Below are 24,073 nucleotides of genomic sequence, written 5' to 3' on the forward strand. Positions count from 1 at the left end.
AAGGAATGATGATCTTCAGGTTTATATTGTGGCAGGACCAGAGGGAGAATATCACATATTAGATTTGGAAGTACCAAATAGATGATTTATTCACAGTGTAGATCAGTAAGGATAAGTGAAGACTCAATACATTTAGAAAGTGGTGCATTTTGCCTCGCACGTGTCTGTAGTGTAGAGCATTCCAATTGACTTGCCTTTTGATTATGTGGTAATATTGAAGTTAAGAGTAGTTAGCCGCATGTTAAGCAAGAATTTGCAAGGCCAATACATTTGGCGTGTGTATTGTTAATTGCAACTACATTTAAAGGAATAAATGCTGCAAACCTGTCTGACCCCCCCATACACTGTAATTTCTAACGGATGAATGGACCCACATCATGAGGAAAGGACAGCATGAGAGTAAGGAATGAGAGGTGGGGGCAATGACAGCTCTGAGGAAACAGCACAGGGTGAATGGCAGGGAATCGGGAATGTTAATATATAGGGCAACATTCAGCATTTGGATGGAATGATGGCACGGGGGAATCATGGCACGGGGATATGGAATCCAACAGATTGATGCAAGGTCAGTGACAGTACACAGTAGCGTTGTACATCATATTCATGATACCTCTGCCCGCATATTTGCCCGCATGAACCTGTAAAACACTTTTTCATTCTTCCTGTGCCCAAAATCTGCCAGCATCGCCACTGTAAAACACTTACGTGATGGTAGCCCCAACATATGCCAGCATAGCCACTGTAAATCGCATGTTCATAATACCTCAGACCATAATATATGCTATACCGTATGTGTCTGCAATTCATATTGAATTACTTAGGATCCCGCCATACTGCAAACACATGTTATTTTAATGATGGTTGATGCCCACTCCTTTTTCCCTTTGATCTGAAGGCCTGAACCATACGGGGTAGTTACCAGCAAAAAAGACAAAAGGGAGGAGGGAGCATCTAGGCACTGTACGATAGGCACACACGTGATCTAGGGGAAGCAAAACCACCTTCCCTGATCCTTTCTTCATATGGCCACGTCTCTAGCCGACATCGGGAAAAGGCGTTAGAGACAACCACAACCATGCTTCCACACACAAGTCATTCCTCCAGCCAGAATATTTAGCGTCCGGGCACAGAGGGGAGAATCAGCACATGAGGCGAACCATTGCACAAATGCCACGCATTCCAGCACCTTTGGAAGCGATTTCAGCTAATGGTGTTTATTATAACAGGTAGAGCCAAATTAATAAGTGGATCCCTGCACAGCTCCGCACAGAAATACTACACACTCTGCATCCCATTCTCCTGCCCACATTGGTTGTTATTGCAGTTTATAAGAAATAACAAGTGATTTTCCCATTTCATGCATCCAGTGTTGCAGTTGCCATGCCAATCATAACTTTGCATCACTACATCTCTCGCTTCTCTGTAGCAATATTTTGCTGTATATGGGGGCACAAAGTGCTACCAAAATGCACGAAAAACAAAAAGTAATATCCATTCAGAAAAAGAGGCAGGAAAAACTTTAAAATGAACAGCAGTCCACGACAACTTTCCCTGATGTACAATCATGCTTTGTGTACCTTGGTTGTTTTTTTGCATCCGTAAACGCAGCCAAGCAGCCTTCCAAAGAAAAGTCTTATTAGTAAAGGGACATTTTTTTGGACGATGCTCCATTAAAGGGGAAGTTCGCTCAAAAATGTTAATGTCCCGATCGTTTGGGCATGTATTTTTAAGCATACTGTAATCGATCTTAAACATTTTTCCTATGCATCTTACCTTAGTTTTCCTCACTTTTACACATGCAAAAACAACGGGTTGGGTGTGGCCATCTTGTGCTATTCTTATCCATTGATGCATGGCCCAAAGTTCAAGTGCCCTCGCAGCACTAAATCATATCACCCGCCCCTGAAGCTGACATCACTAGATGCTTATGCCCCTTTTCACAGCGCCAATGCACGTCTCGTGTCAACCTTCTCTTTGCGCAAGCTATTGACAGGTCTCCATGGAAATGCCAGTGCACTTCTTTCCTCAAGTATAAGCAGACCCTTTCTGAGCAGACAACATTGCTTTTTCAATTGTTTCACTGTATTTAGTGTCGATTGCCTGTGACTTGTTTCTGCTCTGTTCAGCTATCTTCCTAATACAAAGCCCTGCGAACAGGCACTTACACTAGCAGAACTGACGTAGTTTCATTTCATTTAAATATTTGTCATATAATGACAACAATACAGCCCTACCAGTACGAGCCTAAGTATTCCAAAGAGCAACTAATGGAAAGAGAAAGAGAACGAAGCAGAAAGGATGGGGAATAGGACGATATTTGGGAAGATGTATCACCGGAGCCTGAGCCTAGTCGCATGGAAGACGTTTCCACCTGGTGTAGCTGCAATCGTTGCAAGGTCATGCCAATCGAGGTGGAGAAATGCTGCTACCAAGAAAACTCTGGATGCTCGGCCTACATAGCCGAAGAAAACACACCACCGCTATGCGTTACCAAGCAGCATGACTTCAAGGAAGCCTGCCTCACAAGGTCCATGTTGAGGATTATGATGGTGCTTATGCATGAACTTCGCACAACAGTTCGCCCTCGCTATCCAAGTGACAAGTAAGTATACTCTAGATGTGATGTCATTTTGACCACTGAGACGACTAACATTTCATGTTGTTCTCCTACATTGTTGTGACTTCGATCGATCACTGATGAATGAATGTAAATTGAATACATTTCTCTGGTTTATTACAAATCAGAGTGTTCTCACTTACGTGTCTTTCACTTTCAACTAAAAAATAAAATATTTCTCTATGGCCCAAACCGTTCGAGCTTGAATAGGTGTACACTTTTATAATCTGTCTATACTTCAAAGCCCAAGTACATTTTTCCAGCAAGATACTTTTCTAAGGGCAACTCTGCCATAGAATTCAGGATGCATTTTCGAGTAAGGTGGCACACTTATCTGGTTTATTCAATTAAAATGTTTCTCTTTCACATGTGGTACAGGCTGGTGGCCTATCGTCCGTTTGCATGGTGGCTTTATGGGAAACGTGGATTCCGCGTTCGACGAGTAATAGCCTCCTGTGTCGTTCTAGCCATTTGCGCCAAATTACCCGGTGACAGCGGACAGTACAGGGGATTTTCACCCATTTTGCTGCAAACACAAGTATACAATTTGTAGTTTGTTTGTGCCATCAACATCACCAAACTAAATAAAATACAAATGAGCAAATGCGAATAGTTGTTTGAATTTTTTAGTGAGTCAAAAACACGCTCAATCATCTGAGGGTCATGAAAGAATGTTCGGTGCCCTTTTGCCCTTGCCGCGTACCCATCCATCCTCCCTCCAGTGGTGGGTGGGTGGGAACAGTCAATGTGCCAAACACCATACAACAATGCAAAGGGATCCTGCAGGCTCCCCTCTTCAAGACCCTGCCCCTGCAATCAACTTAAGTGTGTGTCCCGTCAGCAAAGTTCAGGGTCTTTTGCGCTCGCATCATGCCCATCCATCCCTTCTCCAGTATCAATGGCAGTTCACACCTATAACGGGCGCTCCCAAGGGGGTTGGTGGGTGGGAACACTCAAGTTGCCAAACACCATGTACCCCTGAATGGGATCTTCTGCACAGTGACCATTGTTCACATGACCAACCCAGACCCAGTGTTTCCAGACCCCCCTCTTCAATACCATCCATCTCCCTCCCTCCCTGCCAAGTATCGATGGCAGTTCGCACCTAAGACCATGCGCTCGCAAGGCAACTGGGTGGGTGTGGACGCTCAAGGTGCCACAAGCTTTGGAATCGCTAGCCTCTGTGTAGCTTTTAAAATATACATTACGCATGATACAAAATTATGCAGACTTTGTTTTTGTGTTGGCAATAAGTCTGTGGCTTTTATTAAACCTAACAATAATAAACAAAACAAGATTACTGTGTTTATGTCACATATCAACAGGAGTGCAGAGTTATTATGATTCTGAACTTTTTGGCCACTTGGACCATGAAACAGGAAATGTCCCTCCTTGGCTCACCAACTGCCCCGATTGTGGCCTTTCAGGTCTGTGTGTTGGGGACCTACATCTTTTCTGGTGAGCACTCTTGCGCTTGCTGGCAGCTTCTTTCTAGGCCGATGCTGCCACACCTGAGTCGGTCTAGGCCACTCGGGTTCACCCAAAAGACCCTTGGTCTCCTAAAGCTCTATTTGCACACCCTTGTTTCATGTAGGTTTAAAATCCCTGTATGGAATAATTCCATCCCATCTACTGATAGGTGTGTTCCATTTTTGTGGAAACACTCTGGGTCAGAATAGACTGCTCCCACCCAGGATGTGATCGTGTTTTTAAATGGTAGCTTGCTTCTTGACTCTTCGGTCCACTTTCCTGTCCTACCCACAAAGGAATGTCTCACGATGCTGATTTGTAGGGTTTCTCTTATCTATTGAGATATTCTTTGTCAGCTCTGGTCTTATACATCTTATGAAACAATGTGATTTCCAACCTCCTATCTTATTGACTACTTGTGTTCCCATGCCTCCACGCCATGCTGATTTGGCTGCGACTATCCTCAAAGAATGTGTCCCATATTCTGTGATATCCGTTGTCCACATGGCCAGGCCAGACCCAGTGTCTCCTGACTACCCTCTTCAAGAACACGTCCCTGCAGTCAACATATGTTTTTGTCCATTGATCAGTGTTCTGGGACTTTTGTGCTTACCTCGTCCCCATTCATCCTCCTCCCTAGCATCAATGGCAGTTGCCACATATGAACAAGGTCTTACTGGGCCATAAGTTTGACTCGGGCACCAATCAAAACATGGCACACAGTTCGAGGTCGCTATTCATTCCTTTTCGGAGACTGTTTGAATATTGCCCAAAGGTGAGCATTTTGATGAAAAGGTGATGCAAATTGTGCATTTCAAAAAATATATATTCAGCAACAGCGTTCACTACTACTAGCCGTATATTGAAGTAACACATCAAACTGGCACACATGGGCCAAAAAAGTTGGCCACTTTCATTTAAAAAAATGACACACACATGCATTTTGCATTTGTATTTCAACCGTGACCCTATTGCCCTAAAGGCAGTACGAGCAGGCCTATGTCTGTGCGCTCGCAATGGGGATGGGTGGGTGAGTATGGCAGATGTGAAACATTGGCCTTGAGGCTGAGTGGGTGTCAACGAACATGTCACACATTCTCCTACACACCCACCTTTCTAAGCCTTTGTAAACACCTTGACATTTACCATGAGAACATCTCGAGATCGACAAGGTAGATCGTCATCTAGCTACCTGTTCCCCAGATACCTGTCTACGGATACTTGTTACCATGCTTGCTGAATCGGCTCATTTGTTTGTCCAAGTAAGGGTAGGTCACCTATTTGCTTCTCTATGTTCATCGATCGCTACTCTGAAAGTTTCTGTCGATTTCCACCTAATGTACCCTGTATTCTAATGTTCATTTATCTCAAAGACTTCACCATTATCGAATGTTTGATGTATTTTGATCTCGGTAAATAGTTCATTGCAGCACTGTGCATTGTAATAGAATGTTTCGTGGTCCATGTTTGCAAGTATGTTTTCCTTTGATGTTTGAAAGTTCATTCAATGGACGAGTAACACGTCATGATTTGCGATATAACAATCAATTCTGTAAGAATGTTATCGCAGTGTTCATAGGTTAGATAGGTTTTATTTATTTATTTAAAAGAAACTTTAAAGACAGAGCTGTGTAATTGCTTTATTCACATTCATTTGTAATAATGAATTATATTTTTTATACAGATCTTATGGGGTTTTCAAGAATGCCTTCATGTGTCTTTATCGGTTGCCCTTCTGTGAGCCATGACAAAACTCAGGGCACAGTCCTGTATACATTCCCGAATGATATTGATTTAATAATAAGATGGGTTACAAATTGCTGTTTTCCAGTGGACGAGATTGAAAGTAGAGCCCAGGCTGTCTTGCGAGACTTGAGGGGCAATCGATTCCGCCTCTGCAGCCTGCACTTTAACGACGATATGTACGATCAATCAAAGTACACACAAAAATTGTCGACCCAGAATTCTCTGTAAATTGCTTGCAAATGCAATTCCGACTCAATTTCGGCGCATGCTCATTCAGGTGAGCAGTGGACGATGAATTTGTTATGTTTGTTGGTATGTAGGACGATGGTCTGTATAGATCAGTATTCTCTATGATCTCTCAATTTATTTAAAGTGGTGTATTGAAAAGGTAACTTCATGAACGGTTTAGAGTTTTCAGTGTTTATTTCCATCAAAGTTGTATTACTCAAGTATCCATAGTTACTAGATTCGGGATCCTCTAATAAATCAGTGAAATGTGACCCTCAGTAAAAACATCCATAGTGCCGTTTAAATGTCGCATAATGTTTTCGAAATGTGTTGGTTGACATGTCCTTCTTTACATAGAGCACACTGATGGAAGCACAGCCCCCACGAGTGACAAAACCACTGACACGTCTAGTATCCCAATAGCACTACCAACTTGCACAAAGTGATATTTTAGAGCGTTGGATATAGACCCATTTCTAATACTAATTTACCTTTTCCATTGTACTATTTTCTGACAATGTACTGAAAATGTAGGGGCAAGATTCTGCATCAATTACTTTTCCAGAGTCAACATCACCCTTACTTGCCTATCAATTAATTATATTGTACTAGTCCTTTATATGAGACTGAACTACGTGCATGTATTATGCTTGGAATTTCAACATATTGAAAATGATTATGTATAGTATTGGTTATTTAAACAAAGTGGCATGTATGGGTGTCTTTCTCTATGAACCATCATCTGCACCTCATTTTTCAGTTGCAGTTACCTTTTTCATCCGTCTTAAAACAAGTTCAATGTTAAAGGGGGATGCTGGAACTTCGACTACAATCACTTCCTCCTTTGCAACAGGTCCAGAGTATGAGGTATGCGTACTTACAGTTCCCTTGCTAGAATGAAAATAAATCCTACAAAGGATATACTTTGAGACTGAACTGCTTGTAACTTTGCACTGTTTAAAACTTTTCTGAATTTAGTTAGAACGTTACACTTCCTCCATAATGCAGACTAGATTACAAAGCAAACATTACAAAGCAAACTACCTTAGAAGGCAACATTATAATCACTATGTTTTACTGTTTTAAACTGTTTTCGAGGGTATGGTCATATGAATGTTCTATTTGTCTATTTGTGTTGCAACAACAAACCATATACTATATGTTACATAATCATTTGAACCTACTTTGTGCGGAAGTGCTCTGTGCGATGAAATATTGTAATTTTCAGTATGATTGACATTTTGATTATTCTATTCAAGGAATGTACTCTAGATGTGGAATTAGAAGAGGCACATGGACCAGAGGTATACATAACCTAATATGAAATACAATTGGGAATCACATTGCATTAGGAATACATTTTTATAATGTTCTAATGTTTTCAAGTACGTCAAGTTGGTTCTGTTTGTACATATGTACATATGTTTGTTTGGGTGGAAATTAAATTTGCTTGATTCAAACCATATGAAAACAATTTTTTTTTTTTTTTTACTTTTTTTTTTTTTACAGCTTGATGTTGTGGTCGGCAAACGGAAGGCCACGGTTTCGAAGTGAATTAAGAAACCAAGTGTAAAGACCGAACCAGTTGGTTTTGGAGAAGTTTTTAAGATGATGTTTTAGTCATATTATGTTTTTAGTTGGAAAATCATATCTTCTGTATGTGTGCATTGAGCATGTTTTTCTATAAATCTGTTAGCGGCCCAGAAGGAAGAGGGGTATAAAGACTCAGACAACAACTGAACCCAAAGATGTCGCTTGCCAAACAGATTTCACAATGGAGCAACTACTATTTGAGGCACAGCGTGGTTCAGTCAATATTCAGACTCATGATGCATATGTCCAGTGGCCGGAAAATTAATGGAATCTCACCTGCTAACCATACAAAGTTACCATGGACCATTGCTACTTTGTGCAAACTCATCCGATGAAACTGAAAACAATGATGCATTGCAATTGCTCGCAGACCATTTGGCACAATTTACACCCTCTAAGAATGTTCCACCCAACAAACATTCAATGTTGCCTGTTTCTCTAATTCATGCATAAAGATCACAGCCTAAACTAACAGGCTAAAGCTTCAATGCAATTGACTGATGAATTTGCTCAAGAACTCGACTTCAGTTTGCCTAGTTTGGGGGACTTGTCCACCACCATCGCAAAACACAGTACTACAGTACGATTGACTATTAAAGGAGCAAACATACATTGTATTTGACAGCTGCCTTCTAGAGATTGTTCAAATGCTGAAATGTGATCATAAATTAAGAGGCAACATATGTGGGGAGCCATTGGTGAATGTTTCTCGTGCATTACAAGGCACCAACCTGAATGTCCAGATCAGCTGTGTCCATCTCCATAATACATTTTCATGGTCTGCTCAACCAATGCTCGGCAAAGTGCCTGCTGGAAATTTACTTTGTTCAGCAGCTTTACTGTTCAGCGGATCGACTTTGAGTAAGATTTCTAGTTTCTGTCTATTTGTGGGACTTGAGTTCCTTGCTAAAAACCCAGTACTACAAATGTCAGAGGGAATTATTATTCTTAGTCATGCCTGTAAACTCGAACAGATGTCAATGGATAGTACATTCTCTGGCAAACGTTTCAGGCTAGCTGGCGACGGACAGTGCGACAGTCAAGGATTTTCCACTAAGTACTGCACATACCACTTTCAAGACATGGAAAATAAAAAAGATTGATTGTAAGTTCGCTCATCGTGCAGATGTCTGAATGTATGTCGTTTGTGGCCAGGGACAAACATGGTTTCATTAAGTCCATCGAACATCTGGAATCCAGGGGAATGCAAAAAGTCCTGATAGCCACTGACAGGCATGTTTCAATAGACCATGCCATGCAAGAGCAGTTTCCACACATTCTGCATCAATTTGATGTGTGGCACATTGCCAAAACAATCAATAAACGAACTACAGCTGCTGGTAAAAAAAAAAAAAAAAAGGGTTCGGAAAACCTTTTAAATTGGTGTCAGTCTATCAGCAACCATCTTTGGTGGATCCCCAAAACTTGTGATGGATCTTTAGCGTAGGTGTTCCAGAATAGGGTGCTCCATGACTTGGATCTTTTGGAAAAACAATCGAAAGGGAAGAATGAATTTTATAACATCAGCCGTGGAGAAAACAAAGCGATGCGTAAGCTATTTAACAATAGAGAAATTGTGATTCGTAAAGCGGACAAGGGGGAGCTATAGTTATTTTGAATCGAGAAGACTCTGTGAGAGAATGTAACCGCCAACTATTAGATCTGGCTTGTTACGAACCCCTGATAGAAGATCCAACCACGAGACCGATGAATTTGATCTCACTTAGTCTCGAAAGCAGCTAAAAGAGGGTGGATCACTCCGAAGGAAGCTGACTTTCTGATGAAGGATAAGCCACAAATCCCTCAATTCGATATACTCCCTTAAATTTATAAATCTTTGATCTCCCCACCAGGTAGACCAATTGTTTCTGGAGTAAAGTCAGTACTCGAGCCCCTGTCTCGCTTTGCAGACCCTTTTCTCCAACTTCTGGTAAGAAAAATGGCATCATCTGTCTTGGATACTACACAAAGGATTACAGAGGTAGAAGGTGTAGAATTTGACCCTTTGAGGAAATATTATTGGGATTAGATGTGGTTGCACTTTATACTAGCTTCCCCCAGAGAGCCCCCTAGACATGCTTGAAGAGAAACTCCTCCAAGACTACACTGTAAAATCTACCCCAGTCTCATTTATTCTATGGTGTGCCGAGATGGCCCTCATGGAAAATTACTTCCACTTTGATGGAGAGTTCTTTAAACAAATTCAAGGAACCAACATGGGGGCCACTCTGGCCCCCAGTGAAGCCAATTCATGGAGGCATTTGAGACCACGAAAATCATGAACTTAACCAATCCCTTTGTGAACAATATAAAAACATGGAGACGCTATATCAATGACATTTTTGTCTACTGGAAAGGGACGGTGAACGAACTTGAGAACTTTTCGTTATGGATTAATACTCAAGCTAGGTTCTTGCAGTTCACCTCCAACCACAGCGTGACGTCACTGGAATTTCTGGACATTACCATCACAGTTGATCCTGAAAATAAAAAACTATATGTGAAGCACTTCAACAAACCGAGAGATACAAATTTGGTACTTCACTATTCAAGCTTTCACCCGCGACATGCACATGACAATCTCCCGCTGGGCCAATTCCTTAGGTTTAAAAGAAACAGCACTAAGAGATCGGACTACAAAATGGAAGCAACTAAAATATAAGAACACTTGACCAAAAGAGGCTATCCAGTTAAAGTTACAACCAATGCGCTCAAGAGAGCCACTAATAATAACAGAGATGCTCTCCTTGAATATAAGGAACAGAGGGTGCAAAAAGAAAAAGTGGAACAAATCGTGTTTGTTAACACCTTCAGCCATATGTCTAATTCAATCAAAAAAATCATTGGTAAAAACTGGAATATTTTGGAGAAAAGTCAACAGCCAATACCTAGACCAATCATCGCTTTCAAAAGGACTCGGAACATTAAAGACCATATCACAGGCAATTACGTCAGATTTAGACCAACTAAACCGAGAACACTACCTCAGCAATGGGGATTGCCCGAGGTCTTTGTTCATTATCCTTGTGGACTTTGTACATGCTGCCCTTTAACATGTAAAAGCACATCTGTAGATGGTGGTTTACGAACTCCATGGCAACAAAAGGCTCATATCAATTGCTTTTTGTGGTATATCATCTATGTTGTTTGGTGTCCGTGCAGGACAATATACATAGGCAAAACAAATAGAAAAGCGAAGTTAAGAATAAGTGAGCACCGAAGTTGCTTCAAAAACCGCACGTCTAATGCCCCACTTGTTGACCACTTGATCGGACACGGTGTATAGGATCTTAAATGGTCCATCCTTTACAAGCTAAAACCAGGAACAGACAGCAACAAAGACAAAAGTTTGCTTTTCAAAAAACGAACAGCTCATTTTTTTGACCAACAGCATGCGGACAGGACTAAATGAAGAAATTGATTGGATGATTTAGTTATGGTAATGGAGTTCATCAATATACTATCCGACCCGTGTTGTGGAACCACAGCTATAATGGTCAAACATTGAGAACATACCAGCAATCGTCTAATCCATTCAAATGCCCAAAGGTTGGACTATTGTAGAACCACGAGTAAAAGTAATAAAGTACATGACCCACTGACAGAGGATGGTAATGTTGTGCCGGTAGAATTGCAATCACATTTTTCTGCATCTGAAATACATCGAGATGAACATATACTACACAGGGTGAATTTACAAGAGGTAGACGGAGGACTATCAGCTACTCAGTCAGATGCAAGTAGGAAGCTCAACATGACCCAATGAGAATTGAACTCACTGGAACATGAATGGTTAAAACAAGCAGCCAATGGTGCTGGACGCATTGACGTCTGAGGAGGCGACTGTTCTGTCGGACGAGAGTGAAAGGTTTCAACAGAATTGCTCACAGTAAGATCTTCTTCTAATTCCCATCTCAGATAATTGCTCCCAACGGTAGATTATCATGCAACATTACTTCCTTCTGTTGGTTTATATTTATTTTTAATTTTTTATTTACTGCATTTGATTACACGCCCAAACGTACGTCTTAGTCAAGCATATTGTGTTACATTCATCTTAGTCATATTGGGCATTTACAGACAAGGTAGTTACATGCGGATACAGTCATTACCGGTATATTGAGATAGTTTGGCAATATGGCAGTCTGTGTTGCATTTGCATTGCCAGTATTTATTGAACAACCAGGTTTTGAGTTGTTTCCTAAACTTCGGAAAGGACGTTTTGTTGCTGAGGTGGGTGGAGAGCGAATTCCAGATGCGCAGGGCTGCTATGGGGAAGCTGGTGTTGCCTGCTCTGGCGGTGGTGAAGTGTGGGATTGTGGAGGAGTGTATTGGCGCTGGATCCTAGTGTTCTGGGTGTGGATTTGCGGGAAATTGGGGCCATGTCAGATATACATTTGTGGGTGATGGTGAGAGTTTTGTGGAGGATTCTCGCTTGTACTGGATGCCAGTTTGCATCTCGTCTGTGTTAAGAGATGTGCTCTCTTCTATTGATTCTCAGAGCTGCCCTGAGCACATTGTTTTGGAGGAGTTGTAATTTGGATAGTTTTTTTTTTTAGAGGTGCATAGTAGTACAACGTTGCAGTAGTCTAGCTTAGTTAGAATGAGGGCCCTGGCAAGGGTTAGACCGTTATCAGTGGATAGAAGGGGTCTGCTTAAGGTGATGAGCATGGCGGTGTATGCCGTGGATTAGGCAAGTGCACTAATGTGGTTGCTCATGGTGAGATTTGAGTCAAGCTGTACCCCTAAGGTTTTGACTTTGTGGGAAATGTTGATGGGGGTGCCGTCTATCACTATGGTGGTGTAGTCAGGGTGGAGTTTGCTGAGTCTGGTTGGGGTACCGATAATGAGGATCTTAGTTTTTTCTCCATTAAGACAAAAACTATTGTTAGCCATCCAGTTTTGGATAAGAGAGTAGATTTTGTGAATATCATCCGTGTCTTGTTCAAGGTTACCTGTGATGGGAATAAGTATTTGCGTGTCGTCAGAAAAGTTTGTCTAAATTACTTCCATAGAATCTAGTGCTGCGAAGAGTCGTTTTGTATATGAATGTGTAGTGTTTTGGAGAGGCGAAATCCTTGTGGTACTCCCAGTGGAACGGGGATGGGATCAGCTGCTTCTTCCCCTAAAGTAACTCTTGAAGTACGGTCCGAGAGGAAGGATTTTATCCAGGGGGTGGCTTTCTTGGAGAAATGGAAGTTGGTGGATAAGGTGTGGCATAATTTGTCGTGGTCAACTAAATCGAACACAGTAGAGAGGTCTAGAAGAAGTAGGATGCCCAGTTTACCACAATCCCTAATAGAGTCCATTTGTTTTTTTAGGTCTAAAAGGGCGGTTTCGTTGCTGTGACTAGGACGGAAGCCTGATTTTCTGTGCCCTAACAAGTGGTTCTGTTCTAGGTGAGTTTGAACTTGGGTGTATACTATTTTGTCTATGATTTTGTGGAGAATGGCACTGTTGTTGTGGGCCTGTAGTTCGTGGGGATTGCTGGGTCTAGCGACTTTTTTTGAGTAGGGGTGTGACCCATGCTACTTTAATAGATGCTGGTATTTTGCTAGAGTTGAAAGATTCGTTAACAAATTTGGTGATAATGGGAGATATAGTGATGGCGCACTACTTTAGCAGGGGTGACTTGTGTGAAGTGGAATTCAGGTACATCGGTTCTTGTGCTGGTGTCAGACGGATGGGAAGGAGTGGCGTTAAGCTCTAGGAGTTTTTTTTTTTTGTGAGGCTATTTTGCATTGGAGGGTGTTCACATTGGAGGATAGGGCATCCTGTATGGTGGTGCACCAGGCTTTACTAATAGTAATGGGGCTGGTGGGTTGGATGATTCTAATGCCCTGATAATAGTAAATAGTTCTTTGGTGTGGCAGGCTGCGTTGGAGATACGGTTATTTAGATATTCAGCTTTGTGGAAGAGTACGCTTAGTTTGTAGGTTTTGACTAATTGCTGCAATTAGATTTTGAGTTCAGGGGAGTTATTTTTTTCTGATTAAATGTTCTAGGGCTCTTTTATTCCTTTTGAGTTCTATAAATTCATCGTTGAACCAGGTGGAGTTGCTTTTGAGTTTGGGCACTTTGGTTTTGAGAGAGGCTACCTCGTTTATTGTGAGTTTAAGGCATTGGTGATAGTGGTTTGAGATGCTTTCGGTATTGGTGCTATTTAGTGGTTTGGTGTTGAGCAAGTTGCTGAGTAGGGGATTTAGGTTCTCGGGGGTGAGTTTGCGTGCATTTCTAACCTGGATGGGTGCTGGGCTGGGTATTGCAGTAGTAGGGTCTGTGTCTAGGTTAATATTAAAATTGATAAGGTAGTGGTCTGTCCATTGCATCTTGGAGGCTGCAGTGTTCAGGGTGAGTGTCCAATCGATCGTTCTGCCTTCAGAGTGGGTGGGGGCATTAACTATTTGGGAGAATTCCATCTCGCAGAAGGCCTTGTGGCATGCCGTTGCTTTGTTGTCCAATGGATCATTAAAGTCTAGGTTGAGGTCTCCTAGGAGGATGTGCTTGGCTTTGGGTTTGAGCATGGGAGTGATTAATAGAGGTAGGTCTAAGTCAGCGTTGCTAAGGGTGCCTGGTGCTCTGTATACTATTAGGAAATTGATGGTTATCTTAGGGCTAATGGCTAATTTGAGGGCGAGGGCTTCATATCCAGTGGGTGAATCCAATTTACATTCGCTGAACTGTAGAGAGGTTTTGTGGATAATGGCCACTCCTCTGCCTACGGCATTAGAGATGTCTGCTCTGAGGTGGCTGTACTCGGAGGGGATGGATATGTTTCAGTGAGGACCAAGAAGTCAAGTTTGTGTTCTAGTATGCAGTCATGTATATCAGTGGCTTGGGCTCCAACGGATCTGACAATAAGTAGTGCTCCTAGTAGAGGTTGAGTGGATTTGAGCGTGCTGGGGGGCGAGGTCTGATGGGTCAGGCGGAAGGTTGTAGGGGTGTTGGGTATGTTTTGTGTTGTTTCGTTTGACATGTTGGGTTGCTGCGCGTTGGTGTCCTCTGAGACGTATATGGTGTGGGCGTTGTAAAGGATTGTATGTGTAGAAAGGGGTGCTGGTTTTTGGTATGAGGGTGGTGATGGAGGGTGTTTGCAGAGAGTCTGTCATTTCTATTGGCTACAGTGATAGGTCTTGTTTGGGCTATTTTGTGTGGGGTTCTGGAGGACAAGCGTGCATGGCATGATCTACCCAAGAGTGTCGGGGTTTGGGAGTGAAGGTTGAGGTGTGGTCGGAAAGGCTGGCGTACTGGGGAGGAATGGAGTTGGACATGGCAAGGGGTGATGCCTGGGGCAGAGAAGCTGGTACAAACCTGTTTTATGGAAGATGAATGCACCTTCCCAGCAGTCTGTATTGTTGGTGAGCATGGACGTAGGGTGATTAGCGGAGGTGGTATGGGCTAGTCTAGTTTTGTGGGAGGCGGCACTATAGAGGAGGAAGAGCACGTTAATGGTAGTCAGGAGCAAGTGGATTGGGCTGTAGTTTTTATGCTGTGAGTTCCCAATCCTGTTAAGTGGCTCATTCAGCTGTGATGGGAGAGCGCCAATTCCTGGTAAGGCGTAAATTGGCATTGGGGCAGGCTCCCTGGTGGGATGCATGGGGGTGCTGAAGCAGGGCATATAGTGAGAGCAGTTTGTTCTTTTGTTGTTGCGCCCAGCAGAAGGGCAAGTCGGGAAGTTTACTAATGCCTGCGACGTTGAACGTTGAAAAGTGCGGCTCGTCGCTAACCCAAGGGTGACCAAGCAGCAAATTATAAAAGGGGTTTTTTTTCGGCCGCGGAACTAGGTAAGACGTTAATCGAGTTTATTTGACGCTTTTCCATGACTATTTGAGAGGTTTATGTATCTCAGAACTGGTTAAAATAATGGAATCGTCAATACCGTATGTGGTTGCACAACACACTCATGGGCCCATGGTGTCATTTTTATATTCTCTGGTAGTCTCCATGATGCCGGCTACCACAGATGGCGACGAGACGGTGGGAAAGAAAATTATACAGTCAATCGTATTGTTATGAAGAAAACACCTTTGATGTATGCCGAAGGACGCCAATAGTCATAGTAGTAGGAGGCGCAAACTGATGTTAGTGGGTAAGGAGACTGGTCAATTTGAGTCCTTGGGTTTAACGGGGTGATGATCAATAATGAGCTTAAAACCACTGACGTAGCACGGTCAATTTTTCAGATTTTCTTTATCTGGTTTTTAGCATCTCAGACTGAAGGACACTGAGGAGAATCCTCAGCTTAATGATCCAGTTGTGGATGAAAGGACGCCAGTTTTGCCTTATAGGCTTGGGGAACATTGCAAGTGCAGTAAGCAACGTGCTTTTTGTTCTTTCTTGCCCTCTTCCTTTGTAAAATGTATGGTTGGGAGACGTTTTTCAAATGAGAGGCTCTTCTGACTAGGGGACAGAATGAGCGAGACCCCGCCACTTCCTGCTTGTGTAACAATGTAGGCACATGCTGAGTAAGAAATGGCGACATGGAACAATTTGTATCGTAACCCGTGCCGATGACAATTTCGTGGAGGTTCCGTCGATGTGGAGCTTTTGAGAAGAGGTAGTGATTAAGTTTTGAGATGACCGGTGTGATTAAGTGGCACGACTCCTATTGTGGATTTATTGCAAATAGATGTCAGTTTGAAATTAAGATTCATGAACATATGGACATTTAATTTCCTATGTTTGTTGTTTTGTTATACGGGAAGACATCCACAGTTGCATAAGTATCAGATATGCTCAAGGATGGAAGACTTGGGATACAAATTAAATTAGGAGCATTGAAATAAAATTGATGTTTAGACGGCTCATCAAAGTGAGAGAGTTGTTTTGTACAAAACCAATAGCCCCTGACGGATTTCCAGCTATTTAAAAGACCAAAATCCTAAGGAAAGAAACAGGTTGGGCATTTTTTTATGTATGTTTTTTATGCATTGAGTATGTATTTGGTATGATGAGAATGGTATGAATTGTATGTAAGTGGAGTAGTGCTTTTGAATGAGGTATGTCCAGTGTGAATTTTAAACAGCACGAGTCACTTTAGCAGAAAGAAACTGAAATAGATTGCTTTATAAACTGATGTGTTTTGTACAGATGACTCTGGTTGTATTGTGATCACTTGTCTAACTAATGTCTAGTCAATCAGCACCATGCTTTTAATTGTGGAGTATAACTATTAAAATATGTATTTTGCCAAATTGGTCGGCTTGTGCGTTTTTTATGTGTAAAGTAAGGCTGGAGCAGTGAATGTCTTCCCTGAATAACGAACTTCATAAACCACAAGCCCTTTGTGTTTGTTGATTAAAGGTTATCAACCTTTTTTGAGGGATTGCTTGGTGTTTTACATTTCCCTCTGCCTTTCAAAGTTGCTGTTTGGATCTTTAGAAACTCTACTTGAAACATGGTGTTCATTGATGCACCATTGTTCCAATGTACACTGGTGGACAGAAAACCAACATTTCCACGAATGTGCACATGGACCCTTATCGAAGGAGCAGGAACGCAAGAAGTGGTTGGTGCCATGTTCTCCTCCACATAAAGCACTTGAGAAGATTGTGTACGATAAAACGCATTCAAGAGACCTGAAGGCACTCGCGGAATTCAGTCATACTGGAGATTTTGAGGTGTTCCATAATATGTGCCTAAAGTACAGACCCAAAAGGTAGCATTTCGGCATAGACGGTATGGAGACTACCTGTAATTGAGCACAATGAGAAGGTTGGGAGGGAACAAGCAAAAACTGCAGGCTCATTCGGAATGCTTAGTTACCTCATGGCCTTTACAAAACGAGGCAAACAATGGGTGACCAAGCCAATATACCAGGAAATGGATTTTGAATTTGTGAAAGATCGTACATTGACTGGGTTGGCCATGCATACCCATGGAATGGATGCTGATTTTGTTCCCAAGACACATGCAATACCACAAAACATTGCACACGAGCCTTGTCCTCCAAAATCGGAACTTGGTGAAAGGTTGACTTCCGATTTAAATGATTTGTAGCTGTCTTCAAAATCTGCTCACAACAAAATGTTAGATATGTTCCCCAATGTTAGGACATTGTACAGAAACAATCGAATGCTATTACACTTGCAATTTCAATGCTAGATAATGTATTACAAAGTATTTATTTACGCCGATATAATCGGGTTTATGATGCATTAATGTATGTCTTTTACCTTTCCTTCATTTATATTACTTATCCTCTGTCTAGTAGACATGTGTCTGTGGTTGCTATTGGTACTATTGTTCAGAAGACAATTGACCTATCACATTGGTGCTGCACTGCCCATTTGGGTGGGAGCAAGACTGCTATGCAAGTGGGTATTTTCCATCAGTGAAAGGTACACTGAGGCTTGGTGTCTGTGAACCCTCTGCTATACCCAAACCCCATGCAAACATGCAATCTATGCCACTTGCGCCTATGGCCTCTGCTAGGTAAGAATTTCATAGTAATGATAAATCTTCCTGACCTGTGTCAACCCCAGAACTTTAAGCTTTATGGGTGGATTGTTTTTTCTTATACCTCTGTGAGTGGGAACCTTTTTCCACACACAATATTTTACTCTTTTTATGGCTGTTATGTTTTGGGCTCTCCATAGTGTCTTTTCAAATGTATCCTCTTTGACAACATTTTGGCAATAAATGCCTGTTGTTGCTAGGTTGCCCTGGGTGCTCCACTTTTCACTTTCTCTGGCTAGCCTTGAGAGAACTACAGTTGCCAATGGTAGAAAGGATCTTTGTATCTCTTTTACATGTTAATAAGTGAGACCAGCACCCCAAACCTTAAGTGGAGGGCTGGGGTGATACTGAGTATCCCTTATCTCATTATAAATAAATGTAACATTTACGTTACACAGACAAACTTACCATTAATGGCTGGTGGCAGTAATTTGTTTAATACTTAACTAATGTGAAAGGCTTACCTAGACTTCATTAGAGCATCAAACTGTGTTCACATTATAAGAAATTATGTTCTCACCTTTCAGCAAAGTATATAAAAGGTTAGTTTATTTACCTTAGAAATGTTGTGCCATTCTGGAAAGTATATACAAGGTTATTTTGCTCACCTGTAAATTGTTTGTGCCTCTTCCAGAAAAGTAATGCTGTTGGTTTCACTTTATTATTCCGGTAAGGATAATTGTATAAGTGTCCCACAACTGGGTTTTGCTTCCCCTGACTTGCTGTTAGCCTGTCCAGAAAAAGTCTGCATAAGGTTTTACCTACATAGAATAACTTTGGGTCATTCATACAGTGTAACACTGGCTTTTGCTATCCCTAGTCTGTTTTAGACCGACACAAAAAGAGTCTTAGGTTACACCTGCTTTCAGTTGCTTATAGAATCGGTTTTACTTACCTTTACTGTAACTGTGTTATCCTAAAATAAGTAGAGTTATTGCTTCCGTTAGTCTGTGAACTGAAAAGCAACTGTAATTGAATACTATAAAAGGTTTTGGTGGGGATGTGTGTTGGTACAACCTCTTCTGTTGGCGACCTTAAATTAATTAGTAAGGCTTTTCAGCCATGTCGCATCCCTGTGGCTTGAGTCAGAACAATTGAATTTGGTTTGAATCATGATAATGAAATGGGGAATTTCCTTTGACCTTATGAATATGAAGCAATAGGTGTATCATTAGACTCATGACACTTCAGTGACAAGTGTGGAATGTGAATCACATTTGGAGAAATGTGTGGGGGGAGATAAATGAATATAAAAATGCGTAACAATGCATCTTAGTTTTCTTTTGAATGGACAGTGGGAAGGGCTCACTGTTTATTATTGAATCCATATTCAAATAATGATTTTCTGGTTCAATTTCAACATGTGTTAAAAAGGAGTATAAGTGGTAATTAGACTAGCCGATTAGAGGTAAATGTGAATACAAAGATCATTTGTTGAGCAGTATGCCCATGTACTAGACATAGTATAAATAGGTTGTAGCTTTTTGGCACATCATAGATGACACTGTTGAGTAGCTAATTTAATATGATTTTTACAGCTAATATGAACTACTTACATTAGAATTGTTAAAGTGTTTGCAATATGTGCTCTACAAACCAGCTTTGTTGTAATGTGGTCATATCATTAAAATGCTTGCTCATATTAACGAGATAAACAAGGGGAAAGAAAAGAAGAGATACGGGATCATGGACCGGCTTAACAATGTAGGTATGTAAAATATGGTTTTTCATTTAAACGCAATGTATAATAAAAATTAAATCTTAATAATGCACCTAAAATATATTAAAATTAAAACACAGGGTCGAGCACGTACTTACGTGGACAATTAATAAGAACTACTAAGGTGTTTGTAATACACGGCCCTGTGTCTCACATTTTGAACATACCGTTCTAGAATGGCCACCATGTAAGAAGTAGTAGAAACCGAGAAAGGATCAATTAGGGAACCATGGCAACAGTATACAAAACTGGGCAAGACTCGCGGGACGGCTCACTATTGTTGCCAAGCCGACGCGAGGAACTTTGAAGTTAGAACATTTGAGGTAAGGAGACAAAAGAGGGTCTCTGGGCCGGGGAAAAGGAGACGGTTTTCCACGCCCGTATTTTTTCGGCACCTTTTCTGATATAGATAAATGTATGATAACGATGAGCACACAACACGGTAAGAAACGTGCCTATGTGAGGCGCAGAAACTCTTTTATGACCTATCTAAGAGCTAACATAGCTATATAAATAAACCCGACACGGAGGGTGTTTGCACTTTTCACTAGTTGTTTGAATCAATGTGGGGCACGTTTTGCGAACTGACATGTATTCAGGGAAGGCGCTGCAACGCTATTTTTGTTCTTTTTAAAAAATCAAACAAACTTATTTAAATAAATGGGACCCGCTTATTAGTAATAATAGGAGGGGCATGTAAAAATTCATACTAAAAAGGGATGTATAAAATATAACAACTTTTTTTGAAATTGACATCTGAATTGGAATTTACAATCGGTTGGCCAATTTACTACAATTTATGCCTTAATTACAGGGATCTACCCGGGACTATTGCAAATATGACGGGTAAGAATATTTTAATTTAAATGACATTATAGCATGATTTTATAGAGTATGTCAAATAAGAGATGTCACAAACCTACAACCAGAAACTTTTAGTGACCATCAAATACAAATGGTATAGCATATGGAATATTATCGGGAATTAGATAAAAGGATGATATATATATCATTGGCATTATTAAATGTAGAGAGATGATCTTATTATGCTTTCAATATATGACAAACATGGTAAAACTATTTTCTTTATTTCTTTGTTCTTTATATTTTTTTTGTCTTTTTGTTTTTTTCTCTTCTTTTGTTGTGTGGTATTTTACCTTTGTGGTACGTTTACCGTATGTGTTTTTTGTTTTTTATTATATTATGTTTTTAAACTGATGAATATATATATATATATATATAGTTTTGAAAACAAAAATCTATGTTTAACTGTTTGAATTTCTAACAAATATCTACTAAAACCTAACCCTATGTTTTTTCTGTCCTCCTCTGTGGTCAAATCTATGAATATGTATATAACTTTGTATATAGATTATGACATTTTTGCTGTTGCCCTTTTTGTTTTGAGAAAGGCTCTTGAGCAGCCGAAACACGTGTAAACCAGGAATAAAGGGCTCTGTGATTTTGAATGTGTGGCGCAATCCTTAAGTGGCAGACTCCAAAATCTGCTGTAATTGAATATTACACCCCAAGGTCCAACTCCCCTAGAATAACTGTGTTATCCTGAATCAGAGTTATAGGTTTATGCTGTGCCTAATATGAGTATATCTTAGATGAGACATTTATTTTGTCCAGTTCATTAGACTTTGATTTCTTGCTGAGGGTCATGGTACAACTGATCGGGTCTAATACCGTGGTATTACTGAAAGTAAAATAACTCTTGGTTTTGACTTCCCAAGAACTCCTGGGTTTTGGTGTTCCAAATAAGGTTATATGCTTTGGTCTGTGTACCTTCAAGCATAGTGTTGTGTTTTTATAAATGTGGTTATATATAATGTGATAGTACTTATTTACCCCAAGATTTATCCTAGCCTACTCGTATTTAAATAAACCATTTACTTTTACAATACATTGTGTTTCTGTGTTTCTTTGGACCGTTTGAATTACAATTTCATTTGTACTGATTCTATAGCCCTCTCTCCCTCCTAAAACAAGCCTAGCTGCTTTGTCGACGCTACCCTGACCTCAGCATTATACTAAGGTTGGAGTATTGGACTGCCTCAGTTGAATTTTTTTTACTAAGCCCTTATTTTGACCGAAAAACTGTCCTAATAGCCTCACACGTAGGTGCAGCGTGGTCTGTGCCCATTTAGGTCGGGTGCGTTTCATTGCAGCTCCTGTGAAGATCCCGAAGTCGCATCCTGTAACTGCGAAATTGGAGCTCTTTGCGAGGCATGATCTGAAGTCGGGGGCGTATGACACTCCTGCCCAGTACCCAGCGAAGTTTGGAGAAAAGCCGCAGCCTGTGGAGCCAGTGCTCCTGTGGGAGAGTTTTGTAGAGGAAGGAACCAAGATGGCGAAGTTCGTGGATCCCGTAGGGGACAGACAAAGACAGTGACCTGTGGTGTGACGACAGTGTGGACTGGCAAGGAACCGGAGGATAGCTGGAGGTGGCGATGGTCACCTGAGGGGGTGAAACTGTTGCCGATAAACTGGTCAGCATAGAGCCCTCACTCCCCCTCTTTCCCTTTGCTGGCCGCTGCGAACAGGAGTGGAGGAGCGGCATTTGCTGGCAGCTGCGGGACGCGGGAGCGAGGGACCACACTGCTGATGGCATGAAGATAGCCATAACCGGATTGCTGGCAGCGGAGCTGGGGGACGAAAATGGACAGTAGAGAGGGAGCCGCAGCTTATGAGAGCTGCTTTTTAAGGCAAGATCAAGCTGCAATACTGAAGGCAGGTGAGGAAGCCACTCGGGCATGGGGGGGTGCTACACTGTTAGGAGAATGTGCGCTGTGCGAACGCACATTAGGAAAGAGTTAAATCGGACACCCCACCCAGCAGATAACTGTGCAGACCGGGACAGAGCTTGAGGTGCAAAATATTGGAGCACTGGCAAACACCGGCGGTGTGCATGACAGGGATGAGCCACAGCTGTTAAGTGGGCCCCCACAGAGCCAATGTAAATAGGACATTTGGCAATGGCCCTGCATTGGTGTCGGATTGGGAGAGTTTACACTCCGTGAGAGCGAGGAATTTGAATACATCGGGGCCAGAGCCTGAAGGGCATCAACCTGAAGGGCATGTCGTAGCTGCCCCTTAATGGTGATATAGGAACAAAAGCAGGTGAGGGAATCTGGAAGAAGACCAGGGTGAAGCGCTGGACGAGCGAGGTAAAGGCACCGAGGGGCAAGCAGCAGAGAGTTTTGTGCCATTGACAGAGATGCTCCCGGCCCCCCAAAAATATGCAGAAGTAGACGATTATGGACTTGTTTCCAGTACAAGCTACATGCGATGGGAGCGACACGAGAAGGGACTGGGGGACAACAGGATGACATGCAGGAGCCCAAAATATTGGCAGCAGTCCTGGATTTAAAAACGTCGCTAGTGGGTAAAATTGAGGCAGTAGGCATAGATGTGCAGATCCTCCGACAGGATGTCCGATCATTGATAAGATATGATATGGCATTTATAACGCGCCTATACACAAGCGTTTCATTGGCAGAGGGTAACCACGGCAGAGACTACACTGAAATAACTGATTCCCACGGTGAGAGATTACACAGCGAAGTTGCGGCAACTAGAAACCAGAAATGCTGCATTGGAAGCCAGGATTGAGGAGGCGGAAGGACAGTCCTCTGTCCCGACAGGCCATCCCCACCATCATCGGGCAATGTCCACTTCTCCGGTGCTGGGGTGAGGACAGGTGCTCTGTGGCACAGTAAGTTGAGCAAGTTGTGTAATGCTGCCTCTTGTATTTCGCTGTCCCCCCCTGTTGTATGCATGCAATGCCTGTATGCTTAAATCCTTCATCTTGCTGTCCCCCCTCAAGGCAGCCCTCTCCTGCTATCCCCGCCTGCATCAACAATCCCTCCCTGCCCATTGTGGGAGTTTGTATTGGCACATTATGGTGACGCCATCACCGCCTTGTTGCTGATTCTTTGATTTGACTTTTGGACCCATGTGACTCATGTTCGTTCACTCATCTCGAATCTCGTCGTTCTCATGCTGGACTTCCTTAAGCATCATGTAATCATGTTGACCATGAGTCATGTTGTGCCCATATATGACTTGAATCCTGGCTTGCTGATTTCTTGCAACATTATGTGTTCAGTACTGACCTCTGCAACTTCATGTGCTCTCTCCACTTGCTTATGTGCTCTATAACACTGTATTTCGACAGCTTTGCTTCTTCCTCTCTTTCACCACACTCACTGCTTCTCAGTCTTCTCTTCCTCTCT

At 41.9% G+C, this 24,073-nt stretch overlaps 1 protein-coding gene across 3 annotated transcripts in view; it reads left to right on the forward strand.

Annotated features, from left to right (window-relative positions):
* The window catches only part of LOC138467526 (zinc finger protein 84-like), a 453,354-nt gene that overhangs the window by 302,081 nt on the left and 127,200 nt on the right, over positions 1-24,073 (forward strand). The gene's annotated exons all lie outside the window — the stretch shown is intronic.

Source organism: Ambystoma mexicanum, chromosome 4q (genome assembly GCF_040938575.1).
Source record: "Ambystoma mexicanum isolate Mex_15411 chromosome 4q, UKY_AmexF1_1, whole genome shotgun sequence".
Classification (NCBI taxonomy): Eukaryota; Metazoa; Chordata; class Amphibia; order Caudata; family Ambystomatidae; genus Ambystoma; species Ambystoma mexicanum.